This window comes from Diplotaxodon limnothrissa, linkage group LG3 (assembly GCF_057381915.1).
Source record: "Diplotaxodon limnothrissa isolate DT_005_m linkage group LG3, D_limnothrissa_male_GT1.1, whole genome shotgun sequence".
In the NCBI taxonomy this organism is placed as follows: domain Eukaryota; kingdom Metazoa; phylum Chordata; class Actinopteri; order Cichliformes; family Cichlidae; genus Diplotaxodon; species Diplotaxodon limnothrissa.
The window spans coordinates 29,855,037-29,874,935 of NC_140598.1; positions in this window are offsets into that span (position 1 = coordinate 29,855,037).

Consider the following 19,899-nt stretch of genomic DNA (forward strand, 5'->3'; position numbering starts at 1 on the left):
TAGGACCAAGTACATTAATCTCAATTTCATATGAAAGTTGGAGGTCATCCAGGTCTTTGTGTCTTTAAGACATTCCTGCAGTTTAATGTAGTTTAATTTAATTGGTGTGTGTTATCTGGCCTGAATTCAAAAGATCCTTGAGTTCCATCTCTGGCGGGACTTTTGATAGGCTGAGTACAGACTGGACCATGCTCTATACCTCTCTTGTTGTGGCTGTTGCTACTAGCGATGAGCCTCCAGGGTCAGCTGACAGGTTCCCGGCTGCATCAGTGGTGTGTGGCTTGAGCAGTGGCTGATGCAAAAACTTGGGTGTTAGTGGGAAGTTGCTGACATCTGTAGAGGAAGCAGAGTCTGGGGTTGAAAGAAACAACCCCTTTTCAATTGGGGTGAGGGCATTGATGTAGTTCTGCTTGGTGGTGGGACACCCTAGGTTGACTAAGTTTGCCCTGAAGGCTCTGGTTGTTGTCGGGCTGTCCTTGTTGACATATCTCTGCAACATTTTGTGGAGGTCTGTGGCAGTGTCTCTGGAGTGGTGGATCCTATTGTTAACAATAGGGATCGCAAATGTCAGTCTTTTCAGCTCATTGAATTTAATTTTATGTATACAGCACCAAATCACAGCAACAGTTGCCTCAAGGTGTCATATTGTAACGTAGACCCTACAATAAAACAACAGAGAAAATTCTATCAATCATAGGTCCCCTTATGAGAAGGCTCTTTGGAAAAACAAATTTTTAACAGGAAGAAACCTGCAGGCTCCTCCAGAACCCGGCTCATGGAGGGGCGGACATCTGCAGTGACTGGTTGGAGTGGGGGGAGGAAGACAGGATAAAAGAATGTGAAAGAGAGCCAGAGATTAATAACGGGTAATGATTAAATGCACCTAGTTTGATAACAACTTGGTGTCTATTATTAAATGGAGAGTCCTCTTCACACACTGAGGTTAATTATGAAGCTCCACAGGCTTCTGTGCAAAGACCAGTTTTGTTTACATTATACGTGCTTTAGAAGGCACAGCATAGCATACATTTTCACTGCTATGCATATGATACCCACTTTTATTGGTTAAACTGCCGGGATGTCTTAGACACATAATGAGCTTTAATTTTCTGCTTATAAGTTCAGATAGAACTGAGGTTATTGTAACGGGGCGTAAAAATCTTAGAAACACTGTGGCTAACAAGATCCTTACTCTGGATGGCATCGTCTTGAGCCACCTGTTGTAGTGATTTGGTACATTATAAGTAAAATTGAAACATACAATCCCATAGCACAACATCAACATTTATTTATATACAAAAATAAAAATGCTTTTTCAGAAAAGAATCGTAACTTCGTATAATCTCAGTTCTAAATGAAATTCAGATGTTTTTTTAAGTATGGCTAATGTATTATTTGACTTCTAAGGCACACACACACACACACACACACACACACACAAACAACAACAACACAGAGAAGAAGAAGAGGGGGTCGTTTTACTACGCATAGTAAAAACGCAATCATTCATCTTCCAACTGTATCTTTCTGTTCTGTCTTTAGAATCATAGGTTGTTTACTGAGCCGTACTTTGGGAGTCATACTGTTGTGATACTGGGGAGAAAAGGGTAAGGTTTGATAGACTAAACCCTTACACACATAACTTGAAAAACCTAAAGAGTGTGTGAGACTGCCAGCTGTGTTGTTCAGCAATAAACTTATCTACAAATGTGTTAGTAAAGAGTGACTTGTACTTCTGTCCCATTAAGCAATGGTTTAACAAATTTCACTGCAAACTATAAAAGGAATCTGGATTTAAATAGAACATATTAGTGCAGGAAACACTAGTATAAGGTGTCTATGGAACAAATCTCCTTCAGCGTTCAAATGACCAAAGTGAGGACCACAGGCGTTTCTCTCAGTTGGTTGTGTTCAGGGAAAAAGCAGCTAAATACACTGAGACTGCTCCACATTGTTAGTGAGTTAACTCTGGATATCTGTAGGTTTGTCAAACTTGGAGTGAACAAAAGCAGAAAAACAGTAAAAGATGCAGACAGTGAAAGTCTGGTTTATTTCATGAACACAATGAAACATTTTACAGTCCACAGAGCAAAGTAGCATACATGATAAATAGATACACATAACACGGACAGTGAGAAGTAAAACTCGTCGTCTTACCACATGTTATATTCTGTAAACTTAAAATAAACCACAGAAATTAGAGTTTAGTGTTTTAAAGTCATTATTAAAAACATGAGTCAACATTACTGAAGTGACACTTTAACGATGCTTCATATCACCGTGTTTATGATGATAAAACATGTTCTCTCATTAGTAGTTGTCTGCACCGTCACATGCCATGAAAATGTCCTGAGCATGGGTTCCTCTTCAATCACCATTGATCATTAATAGGACGCACAAAAGATTTGTTGCATTATCCCCATAAACAACACGCTTTTATAGAAATCATTGTGACAAAAATATTTAGATTCTTGCTTCACAATGTGCACGAACTCAAAATCTTTAGTTTCATATTTATAAAGTATCGCAAAGAATACACTTATACCATTGTGTGAGCTACACTTCTTGTAAAAAACTGATTGGTAATGCGTTTGAGAAAAGCTCCTGCTGTGACCTTCCTTCTGTGAGGGCACACACACTCACACACACACACACACACACACACACACACACACACACACACACAGAGAGAGAGAGAGAGAGAGGGGGGGGGAGGGGGAGATCATTAATACAAAGGATTGAAGCCGTTTTTGGATTTTCACTTGTTGGCTTTAATATGAACAGTCACATAAAATTCATTCCAGTTTTTTTTTTGCCTTTGCTTCAATTAAGATGTTTCTTTAAATCTACAACAGCTTCCTTTTCAAAAAAGTTTACTGACATAGTAAGGAAGTAGCTAGGGACCTCAGTAAGTATGAGCAACAATAGCTTAGGGACAGTTTCTCCATGTGGTGGGGCGTGGTCTGCGGGGCCGTGCGGACGCACCTGCACGGCATCCGCAATCACGCCCGCCGTGTTAAAACACGGGGACTCAGGGGTTGGTGGTGGTGTGGTGTGATGTGAATCAAATAAAGTTGGCTCTGAACGTCGCTCCGTGGTCCCGCCGTGCCTTATTCCTGCCACATTGGTGCCGAAACCCAGGAGGCGGCATGGCGGGTACCTACCAGAGCCAGGAAAGGAAAGAGCTGGCCGAGATGGTGGCCGAAATAGCGGCCACCCAGCGGAAGCAGGCGGCGGAGGTGCGTCGCCAACAGGAAGAGCTGCGGAAGGAGAGCGAACGCCACCTGGGGAAGATGGCAGAGCTGGCAGCGCTGCTCTGGGCCTGGGCGCCACCCCCACAAGTGTGTCCCGAGGACAGTGAAGCGGTGGAGGAGCCGTGTGGGTCACCTCGGCAGCCGGAGGTGGTGGACGAGCCACGCGGGGGTCCGAGCCTGCCGGAGGAGGAGGAGCAGCCGGGTGAAGGGCTGCTCCTGCCGGGAGCGGTGGAGGAGCCGCTCCAATCGGAGGCCGAGGACGAGGCGGGCGAGGGTCTACACCTGCCGGAGGCAGAGGAGTCGCTCCACCCAGAGGTGGGCGAGGGGCTGTGCCTGCTGGGGGCGGAGGCGCAGTGCGGGGAGCCGCTCCAAACGGGAGTGGCGGAGGCGGTGGCGGAGCAGCTGTGCGGGGAGACGGAGGTCCCTGCTCCAGGGCAGCCTGTGCAGCCGGAGTTGGAGGCAGAGGAGCGGGACAGCCCCGCTAGGCCGGGGATCGGCGGGCTGGCTAGTCCAGCCTCGCTGCCACCAGTCGATTCTGCGTGCCTGACGTCTGCCCAGCCGCCTGTGTGCAGGAGCGCACGGCCATGCCTGTGGGGCCGTGTCCGCTTGCTACGCGGCCGACCTCCGGACCAGCTTCGCCGTTGCCGCTGGATGCGCGGGCGGCCACCAGAACGGACGCTTCCCCGTCGCTTGGTCAGGGGCTGGGGCGCCGATGTGTAGGGGCCGAGTCTCGCCCCAGTTCGCGGGGGGGGGGAGTAGGTTCGGCCAGATTGCTCCCCGGCCTCAATCGGGCGATGGGGGTATGTGGTGGGGCGTGGTCTGCGGGGCCGTGCGGACGCACCTGCACGGCATCCGCAATCACGCCCGCCGTGTTAAAACACGGGGACTCAGGGGTTGGTGGTGGTGTGGTGTGATGTGAATCAAATAAAGTTGGCTCTGAACGTCGCTCCGTGGTCCCGCCGTGCCTTATTCATGCCACACTCCAATAAAGAGGATTTCATCATCTGCTGTTCGTCAAAAAGTGCCGTATTAAAAACAATTCAGCAGACCCTCAGAGTGCGGATACAAACTGTTTTCAGCTGTAGAGGTAGAGGTACGCTTCATGTACTTATCAACATACAGTTTAGCGGAGTGGATTAGAGTGCATTGGTGCTTGGGCCTCTTTTATTTAGCACGGTTATACCATTGTGAATTTAGCTATATAAATATGCTCAAGAATCTATCATATGTTTGACATGCAACTAAAAATTCGAAAATATATATTTTTTAAATCAGTAACCTTGCAAATTTAGAGGAATTGTTTTCGGACAACATATGTGTCACATTTTAAACAGGGTTTGAATAATCAGCACGGACATACAGACATTTATGCCCTGGGTATAACAGACATGCTTACCTTGTGAAAGGCCCTCGGATTTCTTGGAGCAGAGAAACACTCTGTATTGTTGCTCTATTGTATAAGCAGCGCCCGACTGTCAGAAACGCTCTGTGCGGGTAGCAAAGTCGGCTCCAATGCACATTTAGGTGAAAAAATAAAAAGTTAAAACGATATACCTTGCGGCAGTTGTGAAGTGCTGAGGAAAATACTGTGTGTCTGATGGGGTGTTTTTATATAGGTGGGGCTACTTTCAGTTGACCTCTGAGATGTAGAGATAAAAGAGTACGGTGTAAGGAAGAAAGGTGGAAAGCCTTTGGAGACTCTGTTGGACATGGTTTCTGTTGGCCTCTGACATGATAAGATAAGATAATGGAATTAACTGTTTGTTTGTAATTAAAAAATGTGGAATGTATGGAACTACAGTTGGGACGGGTGGTGGGATACTCTTGATAAGGGAGCCTCTTTTGTTTGCTTCATGACTTCTTTTGCAGACTGTTGGGAGCCTAACTGCAACCCCGTCTGTCTAACTGTTACAGAGTGTGGGAATTAATTAACTGTTTGTGAAGAAACACCTTTGGGCTGGGGTGCTCTTGATAAGGGAGCTTCTTTTGTTGCTTCATACCTTTTTACAGACTGTTGGGCGCCTAAACCCCCTCTGTCTAGTTGCACACTAGGACTCCCGGGCTTCTACGTTTCTACCTAGAAAACCCGCCACCAGCCAAATGGCTGGTAGGCTTTTAGCTAAGCTTTAGCTTCAGCCAAGTGGAAGCTAAATTGGCTAGTCATTCATATGTATATTAGGTTGTTAAAAAGGTATTCATGAGGGAGGGGAGTGGGGGTGTGTGGATGAGAGGGGTGCTGGAGCTGCTAAAAGCTGTGAACTTCCTTTTGTGTTTCATCTTGATGCATTCTCAATCATCCAGGGAAATAAATCTCCAAAAGCCACCAACTTGGAGTGTTTCAGTTTGCCGTCTTAGGGAGAAATCAACACACATGGGTGTTTGTCCTTTGTTGCTGAGAACAGAAAACAAAAGAAGAGCACAGCAAACACCGGAGCCCAAGAAAACAACCCAAACACAGAGCAGTTCAGGGGGCCGACCATGCGGAAGGCAACGGCGGAGACGTGGAACCAGTTCAGGGGGCCGACCGTGCGCAAGGCAACGGCGGCAATGCGGAAACAGTGCAGGAGGCCGGCCGTGCGCAAGGCAACGGCGGCGACGTGGAAACAGTTCAGGAGGCCGGCCGTGCGCAAGGCAACGGCGGCGACGTGGAAACAGTTCAGGAGGCCGGCCGTGCGCAAGGCAACGGCGGCGGCGTGGAAACAGTTCAGGAGGCCGGCCGTGCGCAAGGCAACGGCGGCGGCGAAGGAGACAACGGAGCAGTTCAGGAGGCCGACCGCGCGGAAGGCAGCGGCGGCCCTCCAGTCTCAGGCGTGCTGGCCATGGCCTGGTGGGCACAGGACCAGACGAGGCAGGACCAGACGAGGCAGGACCAGACGAGGCAGGACCAGACGGTGGCGATGCGGGGGCCGGACCAGGCGAAGCACAGGCTGAGGCTGGACCAGACGAGGACGAAGACTCGGAGGCTGGACCAGACGAGGACGAAGACTCGGAGGCCGGACCAGGCGGAGCTGCAGAGGCTGAGGCTGGACCAGGCGGAGCTGCAGAGGCTGAGGCTGGACCAGGCGTAGCAGAGGCAGAAGGCTGAACAGGCTCCTCGGGCCCTCCAGCTGACGTGGCAGAAGGCTGAACGGGCTCCTCGGGCCCTCCAGCTGACGTGGCAGAAGGCTGAACGGGCTCCTCGGGCCCTCCAGCTGACGTGGCAGAAGGCTGAACGGGCTCCTCGGGCCCTCCAGCTGATGTGGCAGAAGGCTGAACGGGCTCCTCGGGCCCTCCAGCTGACGTGGCAGAAGGCTGAACGGGCTCCTCGGGCCCTCCAGCTGACGTGGCAGAAGGCTGAACGGGCTCCTCGGGCCCTCCAGCGGAGACAGGAGGCTGAACGGGCCCCTCGGACCCTCCAGCGGAGACAGGAGGCTGAACGGGCTCCTCGGACCCTCCAGCGGAGACAGGAGGCTGAACGGGCCCCTCGGACCCTCCAGCGGAGACAGGAGGCTGAACGGGCTCCTCGGACCCTCCAGCGGAGACAGGAGGCTGAACGGGCCCCTCGGACCCTCCAGCGGAGACAGGAGGCTGAACGGGCCCCTCGGACCCTCCAGCGGAGACAGGAGGCTGAACGGGCCCCTCGGGCCCTTCAGCGGAGACGAGGAGGTGCTGGCCGGGCTCACTGGAACCCCCAGCGGACGAGGTAGATGGCGGCGTGGGAGCCGCGGAGTCCTGGATGAGCTCATCCGAGCTTCCAGCAGGAGCTGATGTAGAGCCAGAGAGGTTTGGGACCCCTGGCTGAATGTTAAGCCGAATAGTAGACCGTATTGCTATCGGGGACTGGGCCAATGGTTCAGGTGCGAGCTGAGCTACTGGAGATGCGGATGAGAGTGGGAGCTGAGCTACTGATGGTGGTGAAGTAGATAACTGCACGGGAGACTGAACTGAGGGCGTCTGCACTGGCACAGGGGACTGAACTGATGTCTGTTGTAACGGAGGTGGTGAGAGTGGAGTAGGCAGTGGAGTTGATGACTTCACAGGAGAATGAACCAGAGGTGAGTGCACAGGAGACTGAGCTAGAGGTGGTAGTGATAGTTGAGGGGAAAGTGGAGCTGGTGATTGAGTGGATGACTGTGCTAAGGGATGCTGCACTGGGGACACTGGAGACTGCGCTGGGGACACTGGAGACTGCACTAGAGACTGCAGTGACGGTTGTAGTGGAGGTGTAACGGGTGGAGGAGTGGCTGAAGTGGCTGCGGGTCGGGCAGCTAGTGGCTCAGCTACAGAGTGTATTAACGGCAGGGCTATGGGTTGAATGTCTGACTGAGTAGCAGCCTGAATGGCTGGGTGTAGTGATGGTGGTGGTGGAGGCGGCGACTGGGCTTTAGGCCGGGCGGCTAACTGAGCTGAGGGCTGGGGAACACACAGTTCATTTTTAACCGAACCCTCAGGACCCTTCATTTCAGTTTGTAGCTCACAACCATCTGAGTCTAAAACAGTCTTTGGATCCTTGGAGTTATTGAGCACAGAGACACCAATCTTCCTAGTTTCATGGATAGGCTCGAAAGGAACAGGAGTGACACAGTTTGAATGGCTCAATGGGCCAGAATAATTGTCCTTAAAATAAGCAGTTCTTTCATTTCCGGTGCCGCTTACACAACAAGCCGGCCCGGAATTAACAGTTTTTATTTCTGCAGGAGCCAAAAGAGTAGCTCCACCACTCACCCTAGCCGACTGTACAGGAAGAAATCCAGGCCCTCGCTGGGGCTGTGAATGCTGGCGGGGTGTCTGCCGCTTCCCTGTTGAAGAGGGAGAAGGGCTGGCTGAAGGTGATGTGGGAAAACTCGGCTGCAGTTGCTCCTGCTGCGGTGTGGAAATGTTGGGTGCACTGGGGGGAACAATGATAATCCCCAGCATTTTATAAAATGCCTGTGCTGGCGTGAGCTGGTTGCTCGCAGGCTCATAGTATTCCTCGCGGTGCCGCCTCGGGTGCTTTCCTCGGGTCCGGGTCGCAGGCGTCAACAGTGGAGATGAAACAGAAAAGTGAGTAGACGGGTTAGTGGCAAACGAAGACGACCGGCTACACGGAGGACCCCCAAGAACCAACCGGGTCCCATCAAAAGCCAAGCGGCGCCTCCTCATTGAGTCCGCTGGATCCTTTTTGTGGTCGCGTCGTTCTGTCATGAATCGCTGTGCGGCAGGCAGGAGTTGGACCCAAAGTGCAGGACTCACAGACTCAGGGAGGTGAACTCAAAACTCAGCTTTATTTGCTGGCAGGGAAAAAACATACAAACTAATCTAAACTGGGAACTTGGAAAACTCACAGAGAGACACACAGGGAGATCCACACAGCAAGAGGGACGACGCGACACTGACTCAGAGAAACACAGGGTTTAAATACACTGGGAAGTAACGAGGGGAATGAGACACAGAAGGAGGGCACAGCTGGGAGAAATCAGGACTGACGAGACAAGCAAAGCAGGACGCATTCACATGAGACACGGACCATCAAAGTAAAACAGGAAGTATCACACAGAGACGCGAACTTGACACAGTGGAGACGGCAACTAAGAAATACAGAGACATAAACCATAAGGCAGAGGTCTAAGAACCAAAATACACAGGGAAATACTCAGCTGGGAACACAAGAGACTAGACTAGAGAGAGTAACAAAAAACCAACCATGAGAACATAATGCACAATGCAGAGTGACAGAAAACAAGAAACTCAAACATGCAAAGACACACAATTACACAGAACAGAGGGGACACAGAGAGACATGAAGGGCAAGGGATCAAAACTAAAAGCCATAGAATAAATCACACACAAGTACAATAATACAAAAATCACAAAGAACTAAAAACGCTGGGTCAGGAGACCCAGGACCGTGACATCTGGTCCATCACATCCACGCCACACTTTGTTTTGTTGTAAAGGGTGACAGTGTTTGGCTTCCTTTTGGTAGTGTTATCAGTCTGAACCACGCTGTGAATTCTGGAGGGAGGGGAGTGGGGGTGTGTGGATGAGGGGGTGGGGGAGCTGCTAAAAGCTGGGAACTTCCTTTTGTGTTTCATCTTGATGCATCAATCATCCAGGGAAATAAATCTCCAAAAGCCACCAACTTGGAGTGTTTCAGTTTGCCGTCTTAGGGAGAAATCAACACACATGGGTGTATGTCCTTTGTTGCTGAGATTTATTGATAAAAACAGTACAAAAAACCAACCATTTGTATACATTTTTACAAATAATAATAAAAAGTGAGTGAGTACATTTCAACATTTTCAGCAATCACTCACAATCCTGGCACTGCCATGGTATCTGTAGTCTGCATTTACCTTGGCTTGGCTTCCTGATCAATTGTCCACTACCAAAAGGAAGCCAAGCCCTGTGATCACACCTTGTTTTGTGGTAAAGGGTGACAGGGCTTGGCTTCCTTTTGGTAGTGGACCATTGATCAGGAAGCCAAGCCCTATATATATGATACAATCTCACTGCACTTAGCCTAATCCTTCATTGCCCTGAAGAATTCTGTGGTGTACGGACCTCCTCTCCAAGGAAAGAAAATGCAGAGAAGACTCACCACTCAGCAGGCCTTGGAAATGATCCTGAGGGAAGTCGACCATTGTGACTCGGATGGAGAAGACCTAGAAGTTCAGCCGGATTCGGACTCAGAGCTGTCTGATCAGTCTTCCGGTTAGTTTCATTTCATGTTATTTCCTATTTCATTTCAAATAAGTAAGTGGATGTAGTTAGTAAGTAAGATATTTCAGACATTATTCTGATACAGAGGAGGCGATACTGGACCTTCCCATTGCTCACAATTTGAATTTGTTCACACTGCAGATGAGGAGACTGCTTCTGCACCTAAAAAGAGAGCTTGTTTGGGGACTGAGACAGCGAAAGATGGCACAGTGTGGCGTGAAGAACAGGTGGGGACCTGTCTCCCTTTCACCCCAATAGAAGCGTACGCTGCAGATGGAGAGCCAACGGCTAAGGCCAGGAGAAGTATCTCGAGTCGCCTTCGGAGCTTCCTGTGTTTCATCACTCTTGACATGCTTCATAGCATTCAAGAATGGACTATTCAACATGCACAGCAAACGGAGCATGTTCATTGGTTCATGGACCTCCCTGAACTAATGGCATTTATTGCAATTGTCATCTTGCGGGGGGTTACCAGGGTTCCATCTCTAAATGACTGCTGGTCAGCAAACCTGGGAAACCCACAGATAATTGGAACTATGGCACGAAACCGCTTCCAAGACATCATGCAACACCTACGCTTTGATGACAAGTCCACCCGCAGTGATCGAGCAAAGACTGATAAGTTCGCTGCAGTTTCCAGTGTGTGGGGATCATTTGTCACCAACTGCATCACGTGCTACAACCCTGGTCTACATATCACCATTGATGAACAGCTTTTCCCATCAAAGACTCGGTGCTGTTTCCTGCAGTATATTGCAAGTAAACCTGACAAGTTTGGGATCAAGTTTTGGGTGGCTTGCGACCTAAAATCCAATTACATTTGCAATGTCTTCCCATATCTTGGCAAGGACCCCAATCGTCCCACTGGGGAGAGACTTTCTGAAAATGTAGTAATGAGGCTGATGGAACCATTCCTAGACAAGGGCAGAAATGTTACCACGGACAATTTTTTCAAATCGCTTTCACTTGCGCAAAAACTTCTTAGACGGAAAACCACCATCCTCGGCACAGTCAACAGGATTCGCAGGGAAATTCCTCAATCCACTAGACAGACAGATCGCAATGAATTCACCACTCAGGTATGTTGCAGGTCTTTTGTGGTTCTATGTTTATGTGTTTCATTGTGTGTAAAAGGGCTATGGAAATAACAATTTATCTTATTTCTTAGGTGTTTTCAACCTCTGCTGCCACGCTGACGGCGTATGCGGCCAAACGGAAGAAGACAGTCTATATTCTTAGCAGCATGCACAGCGTGGTTCAGACTGATAACACTACCAAAAGGAAGCCAAACACTGTCACCCTTTACAACAAAACAAAGTGTGGCGTGGATGTGATGGACCAGATGGTTCGGGAGTACACTGTCCGCAGAGGAACACGGCGCTGGCCAGTTGCTGTGTTTTATAACATGATTGACATGGCAGCACTGAATGCACATGTGCTGTATCAAGCATGCACCGGGACGAAGGAAAGACGGGTGGACTTCCTGGTGGAGCTTGCAAGGGAGTTGGCTCACTCTCATGTAGCTGAGAAGAAGGCAAGAAAAGAACAGTTGCTTTGCACACAACCCTCCACAACGAGCCCTGGAAAAAGAGCCATGTGTCAGGTCAAACACAATTGCAAGAACAATCATGCCACTGTGCAATGTGTTCACTGCAACAGATACACATGTGGTAAATGCAGACTACAGATACCATGGCAGTGCCAGGATTGTGAGTGATTGCTGAAAATGTTGAAATGTACTCACTCACTTTTTATTATTATTTGTAAATATGTGTACAAATGGTTGGTTTTTTGTACTGTTTTTATCAATAAATCTCAGCAACAAAGGACAAACACCCATGTGTGTTGATTTCTCCCTAAGACGGCAAACTGAAACACTCCAAGTTGGTGGCTTTTGCAGATTTATTTCCCTTGATGATTGAGAATGCATCAAGATGAAACACAAAAGGAAGTTCACAGCTTTTAGCAGCTCCAGCACCCCCTCATCCACACACCCCCACTCCCCTCCCTCATGAATACCTTTTTAACAACCTAATATACATATGAATGACTAGCCAATTTAGCTTCCACTTGGCTGAAGCTAAAGCCTAGCTAAAAGCCATTTGGCTGCTCTCTGGGTTTTATAGGTAGAAAAGCCAAATGGCTGCTCTCTGGGAGTTCTAGTAAAGCCACATTGGGGTTGATACAGCGCTAGTGTGAATATGTACTTTTAGAAGTATCACAGTTTATTTCTAAAGGGATTGTTTGTGGTGGTCTATTTAAAAACCATTAGCCTGTGAAACTATTAGAAAAAGCAAAATGATCCTAACTAGTTAAAATACCCCTAAAGTTGTCATGGTCCTGCGGCCATGACTTAGTGACTTTGTGTTTGTGTTCTTTATTGTTATTATTCTTGGGCTGTTTTGGGATGGTTTGTGTTTTGGGATTTTAGATACTGGGTTTTGGGTTTGTGCTCCCTCTATTGGTCCCTGGTGTTAGTGTTCCCCTGTCTCGTCAGGTTAATCAGGTCCAGCTGTGTCTCCCACCTGTGTGTGATTTCCCAGTGTCACTCTGTTCTATTTATAGTGTGTGTTTGCCTCTGTTCCTCGTCGCGTCGTCTGTGTTCATACCTGGTGTAATCCCCTGCGTGCTCTCCCTGCTGTTCTCCCTTCATGTTCAGGTTTGCCACTCCTTTGTGTAGTTTCACCCAGTTTAGTTCATCTTTAGTTCTGTTTTGCCATCTCCACTTTATGTTTGATGTCGTCAATAAATCACCCTCACGTTTGAATAAGTGCTGCGTTTGAGTCCTCCTTCCACTCTTCACACGGCCGCTGCCCCGGACCGTGACAGTACGACGCGACCACCAAATGGACCCAGCAGCGCTTAATCCGTCCAGGGAGCTACGAGAGAGCTCATCGACCTGTGGCTGGAAAACCCGGGCGGGGAGTCCCAGCGCGCTATAGAGAGGCGGCTACAGCGTCTGGTAACCGGTCTCCCATGGCTTCTAGGCTCGCTTTGTTCGTGGGAGCGGGAGTTTCTCCTTTTGGACCTTGGACTACACCCCCCGTCTGCATTCTCTTTCGAGCAGCCCGATGCGGTGAGTGAGCGGGACGCTTTGGCTTCCCCAGATTCCGGGACTTTATTTTCTGGGGCTATTCAGAGCAGGATGGGAGACCGTATGGATCGCTTACCTACCTTCGTGGTAACGGATCCCTCCCAAGTGGGCGTGTACAAACCCGCTGCAAAACTGACAGACTGTGTCTCTGCCGCTCCTTCTGAGCCAGGACTTTATTGCCATTCTCCGGCTCAGTTCTGTGTCCAGCCACAAGCTTCCAAGTCTGTAGCTCAACCGTTAGCCTCCCTAAGGGCACAATTACATGTTCTGCCGCCGCTCCAGTCAGCCACTCAGCCACCACCACCGCTAACATCGCCGCAACCCGTAATTCAGTTAATGGCTGAGTCACAACCTTCACACTGCTTTTCCACCGCTGTTTCTGAGCAGGGAGATAAACTGTTTCACTACGGACTTGTTCCTCAAAAGCTGGCAACCTTAGAGACTTGCTCTCTCCGGGGCTTCCCCAGAGGCTGGGTTACAGCCCTCAGCTTACTCTGGACCCCTGGTGGCCAAAATGCCAGCTGTGAACTGCACCGGGCTTTCACTGCCTGAGCAGGGTCAGTGCTCTGCGCAGCTGCAGCCCTCCTTATGTGTACCAGAGGCCCATGTGCCTACTGGTTTTGTTTCGTGTGTGCCAGAGGCCCGTGTGCCTACTGGTTTTGTTTCACGTGTGCCAGAGGCCCGTGTGCCTACTGGTTTTGTTTCATGTGTGCCAGGGGCCCCGGTGCCCGCTGGTTCTGCGGCTGTTTTCGCTGGGGGGCCCGAGGAGCCCGTCCAGCCTCCTGTTTCGCTAGCTGGGGGGCCCGAGGAGCCCGTCCAGCCTCCTGTTTCGCTAGCTGGGGGGCCCGAGGAGCCCGTCCAGCCTCCTGTTTCGTTAGCTGGGGGGCCCGAGGAGCCCGTCCAGCCTCCTGTTTCGCTAGCTGGGGGGCCCGAGGAGCCCGTCCGGCCTCCTGTTTCGCTAGCTGGGGGGCCCGAGGAGCCCGTCCAGCCTCCTGTTTCGTTAGCTGGGGGGCCCGAGGAGCCCGTCCGGCCACCTGTGGCTGCAGCGCCACCTCAGGCAGTACCACCACCTGTGGCTGCACCGCCACCTCAGGCAGTACCACCACCTGCAGCGCTATCGCCTGGCACAGCTTCAGCTACAGCTTCATCCTCACCTGGCACAGCTACAGCTTCATCCTCACCTGGTCCAGCTTCAGCATCATCCTCACCTGGTCCAGCTTCAGCATCGCCCGGTCCAGCTCCGGCTTCTGCTTCTGCTTCAGCATCGCCCGGTCCAGCTCCGGCTTCTGCATCGCCCGGTCCAGCTCCGCCTTCTGCTTCTGCATCGCCCGGTCCAGCTCCGCCTTCTGCTTCTGCTTCAGCATCGCCCGGTCCAGCTCCGGCTTCTGCTTCTGCTTCAGCATCGCCCGGTCCAGCTCCGGCTTCTGCTTCAGCATCGCCCGGTCCAGCTCCGGCTTCTGCTTCTGCTTCAGCGTCCTCATCAGCCTCGCCTGTTCCAGCCTTCGTGTCTGCATCCTCGTCTGGTCCAGCCTTCGTGTCTGCATCCTCGTCTGGTCCAGCCTTCGTGTCTGCATCCTCATCTCCACCTGCTGCGGTCCCGGCTTCCGTGCCCTCAGCCTCGCCTGGCCCGGCCTCGTTTGGGTCTGGAGCTAAACGGCCGTTTTCTGGACCGCTGGCTAGGCTACTGGCCGGGCGCCATCGCCTGAGCGGCCGCCGTTGCCTTCCGCACGGCCGGCCCCCGGACCGCCATCGCCTGAGCGGCCGCCGTTGCCTTCCGCACGGCCGGCCCCCGGACCGCCATCGCCTGAGCGGCCGCCGTTGCCTTCCGCACGGCCGGCCCCCTGAAATTTTTGCGCGCCGTCACAGCCTTCTTCGTGGACGGCCTCCCGGACTCTTTACGCGTCGCCACGGCCTTCTTCGTGGCCGGCCGCCTGAACTGTGCTTCGGACTCTGACTCTAAGGGAGGATTCAGGATCACCTGGTCCAGCCCTAACTATATGCTTTAGCAAAAAGGAAAGTTTTAAGCCTAATCTTGAAAGTAGAGATAGTGTCTGTCTCCCGAATCCAAACTGGAAGCTGGTTCCACAGAAGAGGGGCCTGAAAACTGAAGGCTCTGCCTCCCATTCTACTTTTAAATACTCTAGGAACAACAAGTAGGCCTGCAGAGCGAGAGCGAAGTGCTCTAATAGGGTGATATGGTACTACAAGGTCATTAAGATAAGATGGGGCCTGATTATTTAAGACCTTGTATGTGAGGAGCAGGATTTTGAATTCAATTCTAGACTTAACAGGAAGCCAATGAAGGGAAGCCAAAACAGGAGAAATATGCTCTCTCTTTCTAGTCCCTGTCAGTACTCTTGCTGCAGCATTTTGGATTAGCTGAAGGCTTTTCAGTGAGTTTTTTGGACATCCTGATAATAATGAATTACAGTAGTCCAGCCTGGAAGTAATAAATGCATGAACTAGTTTTTCAGCGTCACTCTGAGACAGGATATTTCTAATTTTAGAGATGTTGCGCAAATGGAAGAAAGCAGTCTTACATATTTGTTTAATATGTGCGTTGAAGGACATGTCCTGGTCAAAAATGACTCCAAGGTTCCTCACAGTGTTACTGGAGGCCAAGGTAATGCCATCCAGAGTAAGAATCTGGTTAGATACCATATTTCTAACATTTTCAGGGCCGAGTACAATAACCTCAGTTTTATCTGAATTAAGAAGCAGAAAGTTAGCGGCCATCCAGGTCTTTATGTCTTTAAGACATTCCTGCAGTTTAACTAATTGGTGTGTGTCATCTGGTTTCATGGACAGATAGAGCTGGGTGTCATCGGCATAGCAGTGAAAATGTATGCTATGTCTTCTAATGATGCTGCCTAAGGGAAGCATGTATAATGTAAACAGAATTGGTCCTAGCACTGAACCCTGTGGAACTCCATAATTAACCTCAGTGTGTGAAGAGGACTCTCCATTTACATGCACAAATTGGAGTCTATTAGATAGATATGATACAAACCACTGCAGTGCAGTACCTGTAATACCTACAGCATGTTCTAATCGCTCTAATAGGATATTATGGTCAACAGTATCGAATGCTGCACTAAGGTCTAGCAGGACAAGCACAGAGATGAGTCCACTGTCAGAGGCCATAAGAAGATCATTTGTAACCTTCACTAAAGCTGTTTCTGTGCTGTGATGAGCTCTGAAAGCTGACTGAAACTCTTCAAATAAGCCATTCCTTTGCAGATGATCTGTTAGCTGTTTGACAACTACTCTTTCAAGGATTTTTGATATGAAAGGAAGGTTGGAGATTGGCCTATAATTAGCTAAGACTGCTGGGTCTAGAGATGGCTTTTTGAGTAAAGGTTTAACTACAGCCAGCTTGAAGGCCTGTAGTACATAGCCGATTATTAGAGATAGGTTGATCATATTTAAGATCGAAGGATTAATTAATGGCAGGACTTCTTTGAGCAGTTTTGTAGGAATGGGGTCTAAAAGACACGTTGAAGGTTTGGAGGAAGTAATTATTGAAGTTAACTCAGAAAGATCAATTGGAGAAAAAGAGTCTAACTTAACATCAATGGTACTAAGAGTAGCTGTAGATAATATTACATCTGTGGGATGATTATTGGTAATTTTTTCTCTAATGATAAAAATTTTATTTGTGAAGAAGTTCATGAAGTCATTACTAGTTAACGTTAAAGGGATGGATGGCTCAAAAGAGCTCTGACTTTTTGTCAGCCTGGCTACAGTGCTGAAGAGAAACCTGGGGTTGTTCTTATTTTCTTCAATCAGTGACGAATAGTAAGATGTTCTGGCTTTGCGGAGGGCTTTCTTATAAAGCAGCAAACTATTTCTCCAGGCTAAATGATGATCCTCTAAATTTGTGACACGCCATTTCCTCTCCAGATTACGAGTCATCTGCTTTAGGGTACGTGTTTGAGAATTATACCACGGAGTCAGGTACTTCTGATTTGAGGCCTTAGTTTTCACTGGAGCTACAGTATCCAGAGTCGTACGTAGTGAGGAGGTGAAATTATTAACAAGATAATCGACCTCTGTTGGGGTAGCGTTCAGATAGCTGCTCTGCTCTGTGTTGGTACAGGTCATTGAAGATGATAACAGTGGGTGGATTATATTCTTAAACTTAGTTACAGCGCTTTCAGAAAGACATCTACTTTGATAAAGTCTACTCTCCACTGCTGTGTAATCAATTATTGTAAATGTAAATGTTATCAGGAAATGATCAGACAGGAGAGGGTTTTCAGGAAACACTGTTAAATGTTCAGTTTCTATGCCACATGATAAAACAAGATCTAGAGTGTGATTAAAGTGGTGGGTGGGTTCTTTTACATTTTGAGAGAAGCCAATTGAGTCTAATAGACTAAATGCCATGTTGAGGCTGTCATTTTTAGCATCTGCATGGATGTTAAAATCACCCACAATAATTATTTTATCTGAGCTCAGAACTAAATTAGATATAAAGTCTGAGAAATCAGACAGAAACTCTGTGTAAGGCCCAGGTGGACGATAGATGATAACAAGTAAGACCAGTTTCTGAGTTTCACAGCTGGGGTGGACAATGTTAAGCATCAGGCTTTCAAATGAATTAAAAGTCTGTCTTGGTCTTTCATTAATTAATAGGCTGGTGTGAAAAATTGCTGCCATACCGCCCCCTCGGCCTGTGCTTCGAGGTTTCTGGTAGTTAGAATGACTCGGGGGTCTGCGGTCTGGGGTGTGGGGCCTCCCTGCTGCTGCGGAGTCGGGGCGGTCTGCCTCCCCCCTCCGCAGGGAAAAGGGTAACACCACCTGGGTCTGGGTGCAGTTCCCCCTCCAGGGGCAAGGGTACCTAGACCCGGTTTGTAGAGTATGCTTGGGGAGTGTGATCGTGTGTACAGCGTCTCTTTATGTCTGTCTCCACGTTGGTTGAGTGTGGAGTGAGTGCATATGAGAGCATGAGGGTGGGAATGGATGTTTGTATCTGTGTGTGCCTGTATGTCTGTGTCTATATGTCAGGTTGGGTGTCAGACGCCACCTCTCTGGGGACATCTCAGGCCCTCCAAGGTTTGGAGGCCTATCTCCCCCTACCACCACTTCCCCTGTCAGTGGCGGACTCCCTCAGACATCGGTGCGTTGGTGGTTCTTTGTGTCCGGGGATGGGCGTCCAGGTACACACCGGCTCACTCCTTGGCGGCCGCTTATCGGGGCCTGGAGCCTGGGGCTCGCTCGGGCCACTTCGGAGGTGGGGTGCCCCCGGCCTCTCGGCCTGGGGCTCGGTCACTCAGGCATGGCTGGCTGCCGGCGGAGCTCACGAGCTCACTGCAACTCCCCCTGGCAAAGACAAAGGAGTTGATAGTGGACTTCCGGAGGTGCAGAGAAGTACACACCCCCATCACCATCAACGGCGCTGCTGTGGAGAGAGTGAGCAGCTTCCGTTTCCTTGGAGTACATCTGGCTGAGGATCTTACGTGGTCAGTACACATAAACAAAACAGTGAAGAAGGCGCAGCAGCGCCTCTTCTTTCTCAGGAGACTGAAAAGATTCGGCATGAGCCCCCGCATCCTCAGGACCTTCTATCACTGTGCCATTGAGAGCATCCTCACTGGATGCATCACCACCTGGTTTGGCAAGAGCATCGCCTACAACTGCAAAGCTCTCCAGCGAGTAGTGCGGTGCTCTGAACGGATAATTGGAGGTGAGCTTCCCTCCCTCCAAGACATCTACAGGAAGCGCTGCCTGAGGAAAGCGGGGAGGATCATCAAGGACTCCAGTCACCCCAGCCATAAACTGTTCAGACTGCTTCCATCAGGAAGGAGGTTCTGCAGCATCCGGTCCCGTACCAGCAGATTGAGAGACAGCTTTTTCCATCAGGCCATCAGACTGCTGAACACTTCATAGACACCTCAGCTTCACTACTGGAACTTCAACACTATGCACTCCACACACTGTATATAAATGCCACTTGTTTTGCACATATTCAACTCTGTATATTTTTATATATTTTATTTATTATTTTTTTTACTATTTAATTATTAAAAATGTGTATACACACACACACACACACACGTAGGACAATATTTAGTATACACATCCAGAAATGCATACACTATTATATATTGTACATATATTTATTAGTTTCAGATTAGCCATTCTTGTATTTTGCTCATTTGTGTTGTTGTGTTTGCATATCTCTGTTGCTTGTGGGGCTCGCACACAAGAATTTCACTCGCATGTGCTGTGCCAGTGTGCCTGCACATGTGATGTGACAATAAAAGTGATTTGATTTGATTTGATTTGATTTGATTTGATTTGATTTGAATTGGGTTCTGCTCCGCGGCTGCTGAGTGAGCCCTCATCTGGGACTCTCCTCAGCTCTTACTGGGACAGTGGCGCGGCTGCCCCTCTGTTGGTCTTCCTTGGTCTCTTGTGTTCTGGGGGCCTCTGGATGTCTGGAGTTTTGATCTCCTCCATACCTGCTTCATGCCCTGGAGGACGGGGCAGTGGCCCCCCCACACCCTCTAGCAGATCATTACATGAAGGAACCTTTAAAAAAAAAAAAAAACAAGCGCGTCCATGCTCACAGGTGTACACACGGGTGATCACACCCACAAACTACACCCTTTTTGGCTCCTACCTCAAAGCACACTGTGTTCTGTTGATCTTATGTGCTGCACAATAATGTTTAACATTTAGTATTTACTGTCATATTCCCATATATCATTGTGATGTTGTTTATTCTATTACTCTTGTTCTCTTCTGCTTGCTTTCTTTTTTCTTTCTCAGCAGGTGATCCAGGTGATTGATATATGCATTTTTTTTCTCTGCCCGTTCTGTTGGTTTTTGTCTTTTGCCCTTCTCCCCCGTCCCTCTTCTCAG